The sequence below is a fragment of the Diceros bicornis genome, chromosome 14, assembly GCF_020826845.1.
Source record: "Diceros bicornis minor isolate mBicDic1 chromosome 14, mDicBic1.mat.cur, whole genome shotgun sequence".
Lineage (NCBI taxonomy): Eukaryota > Metazoa > Chordata > Mammalia > Perissodactyla > Rhinocerotidae > Diceros > Diceros bicornis.
In genome coordinates this window covers 32,065,666-32,071,709 of record NC_080753.1, presented here as the reverse complement: position 1 = coordinate 32,071,709, position 6,044 = coordinate 32,065,666, and positions in this window count along the sequence as shown.

Genomic DNA, 6,044 nt, shown 5'->3' with positions numbered 1-6,044 from the left:
GTTATGTTTGTTGACAGTCATGTTCAAATCTTCTATATCCTCATGATCTACTTGTTCCATCAATTATCAAGAGAAAAGTATTGTAACCTCTGACTGTATTTGTGGATTTCTCGGTTTCTCCTAATTTTATCAGATTTTTGTTTATGAATTTTGAAGGTCTGTTAGGTAACATTCAGTATTTATTGTTTATATTTATTGTAAATGTTTTAGTATTGTAATGTTCTCTTGATGAATTGACCCCTTTATCAATATAGAATGACCTTCTTCATCCCAGGTAATAGTCTTTGTTCTGTAATCTACTTTGATATTAATAGAGCCACTCTAGCTATCTTTTCATTAATGTATGTATGATATTTTTTTTCTATCCTTTTACTTTTATCCTATTTTTACCTTTATTTAAAGTATATTTCTTGCAGGCAGCATATATTTGGATATTTACTTTCTTAAACAACTCAACAATCTCTACCTTTGCATTTAAGGTCATTATTGATATAGTTTAAGTCTATCATCTATTTATTTTTTTGTTTGTCCCATCTGTACTTTGTTACTTTTTCATCTTTCTCTGCTTTTGTTTTGATTATTTTTTATGAGCCATTTTATTTCCTTTTTTTGGCTTAATAGCTATAATTCTTTTTGTTATTTTAATGGTTGTTTGTAGTTTATAACATTCACATTTAACTTATAACATTCTAGCTTCAAGTGATATTATACTACCTTATGTCTAGTATAAGACTTACAGCAGTGTATTTTCATGTCTTCCTTCCCGGCCTGTGTGCTGTTGTTATACATTTAAATTTTTCCTCTGTTATAAATCTCATACTTCATTGTTATTATTTTTGTTTAAAGAGTCTATTATCTTTTAAATTTTTAAAAAAATAAGAAGAAACCATTCTATAATTACCCATGCAGACACTATTTCCAGTGCTCTTCATTCCTTTGTATAGATCTCAATTTCCATTGGTTATCCTTTTCCTTCTGCCTAAAAGGACTGCTTTTAGCATTTCTTATGTTTTGGGTCTGCTAGTGATGATTTTTTTTCTGCTTGTCTATAAATGAAAACGTCTTTATTTTCACTGGGTATTAAATTCTATTCTGACAATATATTTTTTCAGTACTTTAAGGTGTTCCTCCACTGTTTTCTCACTTGCATTGTTTATGATGAGAAATAAGCTGTCACCCTTATCTTTGTTCTTCTGTACATAATATGTTTTTTTACTCTGGCGTCTTTAAATCTCTGGTTTTGAGAAATTTGATTTTTGTGTCCCATGGTATTTTCTTCATTTTTGTGCTTTAAGTTCATTGAACTTTGCTATAGACTGAATGTTTGTGTACCCCTAAAATTCATATGTTGAACCCTAATCCCCAGAATGATGGTATTTGGAGATGCGGCCTTTGAGAGTTGCTTAAGTCATAAGGGTGGAGCCCTCATAAATGGTTTTAGTACTCTTATTAAAGAGACCCCAAAGAGCTCCATCACCCCTTCAGCCATGTGAGGACATAGCAAGAAGGCAGTTACCTATGAACCAGGAAGCTGACTCTCATCAGACACCAAATCTGAAGGCAACTTGATCTTGGACTTCTCAACCTCCACAACTGTAAGAAATAGATTTCTGTTGTTTATAAGCCCCTGAGCCTGTGGTATTTTTGTTAGAGCATCCCAAGCAGACTAAGACAGTTTTTTGGATTTGGAATTTATAATAATCAAAATTGGAATATATTTTTGCTCTTATTTTCTGAAATCTTTTTTCTGTTTACCTTATCCTCTCTTCAAGGACTCCAATTACTTTTGTATTAGGCCCTTTTAAGTTTTCCCACAACTCATTGATACTCTTCATTTTTTTTAATTCTTTTTTTCCCCATGTGTTTTGTTTTGGATAGTTTCCATTTCTATGTCTTCAAGTTCACTAATCGTTTATTTCTCCAATGGCTAACCTGCTGTTAATCTTATTCAATATAATTTTCATCTCATACATCATTGTTTCCATCTCTAGAAGTTCAATTTGGGTCTTGCTTTTAAATGTGTATTTCTAGTGAATTTTTTGAACATCTGGAATATAGTTATAACTTCTGTTTTAATGTCCTTGTCTGTTAATTCTAACACCTGTATCAGTTCTGTGTCACATTTAATTTATTGATTTTCTTTTCATTATGAGTTGTATTTTCCTGCTTCTTTCTGTGCCTCGTATTTTTTGATTGGATGTCAGACATTGTGAATTTTACCTTGCTGAGCTTTGCTTTGGGATGAAGTTAAGACACTTGTAAGCAATTTGATCCTTTCAAGTTTTGCTTTTTTTTTTTTCTTTTTGATGGGGAAGATTGGCCCTGAGCTAACACCTGTTGCCAATCTTCATCTGTTTTCTTGAGAAAGAATGGCTCTGAACTAACATCTGTGCCCATATTCCTCTATTTTGTGTGTGGGACGCCTCCACAGCATGGCTTGATGAGTGGTATAGGTCTGCATCAGGGATCTGAACCTGCAAACTCGGGCTGTCAAAGTGGAGTGCACTGAACTTAACTACTACACCACTGGGCCAGCCCCAAGTTTTGCTTTTAAGATTTGTTCATCAGTACTGGATCAGTTTTTAATCTAGAGCTAATTATTCCCTGCTACTGGAGTAAGACTCTTCCAGGTACCCTACCCAGTGTCCACTGAATTTACAAGGTTTTCCAGTCTGGCTGGTAGGCACACACTCTCTTCTTACCCCTTTGAGCACTGGGTACTGTTTCCTGTAACATTTCATTTTAACGTAATAGATAGTTTTGATTGGAGAGAGAAGAAGAAGGGCCCTTCCTTACCTCTGCTAGTCTGCACACTTAGAATTTCCAAGAATATAAAATAGTCATTTCCCTCATTAATGTCTTAGGCAAAGCAATAAAATGTCTCTCTCTTCCTTCAGTAAGAGCAATACCTCAATAGGCTCTCACTTCATTCTGGTTCCCCTAGACCTTTATCATGTTGACATCATCACATTTGTTAGAATTGGATTGTGATTGGTATTTATTTTTTCTTTCCTCAAATTATCCTTGCATTTAAGATATAGCTTAACTTGTTATCAAATTATGGTTTAACTTTTCTCCTTCAACATTTGAAAATAGCACTCTTGTCATTTTTTTTCACTGTTGCTGCTGAGAAATGTGAGGAGGTTTATCTAATTTTTATTCCTTTGAATATTGCTTTAGCAGTACTACTCAAAGTGTGGTCCGCAGGCCAGTACCTATATATAAACTGTTTCTTGCCAGTTCTTTATGAGGCAAATACAGACATAGAGTATTAAAAAGCTTTTAGAGAAAATTGACAAAATAATTTTAGGCATATTGAATCAAATCATAAAATAACTACCACTTGTAATTGTATATCTTTGTCTTTTATTCACTTCATTTTTCCAGTAATTCATTTAAGAAAATCATCAGTCTGTGATATATCAGATATAAAGCAAGAAACATCATTTATAACAATAACAAAAAAAATGATTCTTCTCTGCAGAACATTTAAGAAACACTGCCTGACATGGTCAGAAACTCAGGTCATGGAGACCCTTGGAGCCTTAGACCAAGAGGCCTCATAATCAGTGGGTCTGAGGCCACCCATCAGGACTGAAGTCCTACGGTTTACAAAGAATGGGCTACTGTCTTCATGGTATAGGTACTTCCTCTAAGTTACTTAATATTGTGAGGATGAAGAGATTTCCATAGATTTAAATTTGAAGTAAGGATAGAGAGACCCAGAGAATCTTGCCTGGGTGAAGGAGAAAATGTGGGTACCATCAGTCATGTTGTAGAAAGAAATGTCACTGTCCTCATAATCCAAGAAAATCACAATCTTTTGTGGACACTTTTCTATCAGGAGAGTCTTTTCTAGAGAAATGTCTTGGAGACAACAGGCAAGAGCCCTGTATTCACATCCCTTCTTCTCTAAGACTCTGAATGTCTTCTTTTGGGGATCTTTGATCTTCTCTGTGGGCTCCTCATAAATGCCTAGAGTCCACTCCTCAGTGTCCTCAACATCCTCCTCCCAATAATGTTTCCCTGAAGTGAAGTTTTCCTGATTAAGTGTGATAAGGTTGCAGTCTTCTTGCTTATTACTAAGAGATAGATACTGTGTTCCGTCCCTTAAGTTCTCTTTTCTCCCTGGGTCAGAATTGTTCTGGTGAAAGATTTCATGATTGAGAGTCACAACTGCTGTAAGGGAAAAAAAAAAGGAAAGGACCAAGAAAGCTGTTGTACAGGAGAAACCTTAAGGAAACAGGGCAAATGTGGATCGAGTGGTGAAAGAACACCTCTCCCCTGAATATGTGTGTTGAGGGAGGTGAAGTCGGGGGGTTAGATGTGCTCTCACCATGGGTTCTATGCTACTTATCTCATCTGATCTTGTCTATGCTACTATCAGTTTCTTTGCAGAGTGCCAGAGTGAGTAAAGGACTTGCAATATTTACTTGAGAATAGTGTTCTTTTCATGTTCTCTACAAATTGGACGTATATTCCTCAATTAGTAATGGGCTCCATGTGAGCCGAGCTCTTTAAAAAGAGAAGCTGAGTTACTCTTGCCACTTTGAGCATTTTTTACTAGTTGAGGGTCTCCTCAGCTGAAGGGCTATGAATTCCTGTTTCAGAACCAAGTGGACTCCACAGACAAAAAAGCTGGGCCAATATATAAAGGCGGGAATACAACCAGAGGAGCTAATCCTAGCAGCAATTTCAGTTCAGGCTATCATTTAATGATCTTCATGTTCTTCCTTCTCTTTACCCAAATAATGGTGCCTCTGGATCTTCAATGGGATATCACAGGGCAGGTTGGAGGGAAGCCAAAATGATAAAGAACCACTCACCAGGCTGGAACTGTTCCTTCCTCCAGTCTGAAAAAGAGCAATATAAATTGAGACCTCGATGGAAGTATATCCAGGGAATGAAAAGGAGGCAAAATGATTCCTTCCTTGGCTCATTGCTTTCTCCTCTCAACTCTCCTCACTTCCTCCTCTAAGTCCCTCAAACTCTGGTAGTGTCCAGAAACTACAGGACACGTGGCATGCTTTCTGTGCTCATTCTCAGGTTAGGAACTATCCCAAAATTCAGCCTGATGCTGGGGGAATAACCTTCTCCCGCCTGAGCCGGGTTTGGAGAATACCTGGAGCGGGGTCTGGTTAGCGTTCCAGGTGCTCATGCTTTTAAGACTGTTATGGCCCTCCTCATTGAAGATGAGTGCTGTGAAATGTCCTTTCATTTTACTTTATTTTGGGGTTTTTCCAGCCTATGACCTCCTCAGAGTAGAGCTTAAGCTTGCGGCTAAGGTCTTTAAACTGACTCCTGTTATTTTGATCCCTGTAGTTAGATTTTTCATATTTTTCTCCAGAGACAGATTCCTCATGAGGAATAGGACTGCATCTGTTTCTGCCTGCAGCCACTTCTGTTATGGTAAGACTTGTGATTTTATTTAAAGATTGGATATTCTCATAGAGTCTTGAGGCAATAGGCAGATAAGAACATATCCGTAATTCTGAACAGAAACAGCACTGTGATCTCTCACTGAACTGCCCTCCTGTAAGAAGTGTAGCCCTCTGATGTATAGAATCTATGAATATATGAGTCAAGAAGGACATCTCAGATCATGTATTCCCATCTCTCTCTCTTAGAGATAAAGAGACTAAGGTCAAGAAAGAGAAAATGACTTGGTTTCTCAGCTGTAATTGGTAGACTTGGAACTAAAACTCAAACATTCTCATCCTTAGTACTTTGCTCTCTCTTCACGAATCACGGGAACATTTTTAAGCAGCTCATGAAGAAAACTATTAATAGAAACTGCTTAACCAACTTTACACTTTGGGAGGGGCTCCTCTGATCTCCTCTTATCAAAGCAGTTATCAGACTATGTGTAGTTGCCTGGTTCCTAGCTTACATCCCCCAATGGACTTTAAGTTTCACAGGGTCAGAGATAATGGCTTATGCTACCAATATCTAGCACAATGTCTGGCATATTAAAGTTGCACAAATATATATTCAAGAAATGACATAGTAATTCTAAAATCTATATGGAGCAACAAAAGACCTCA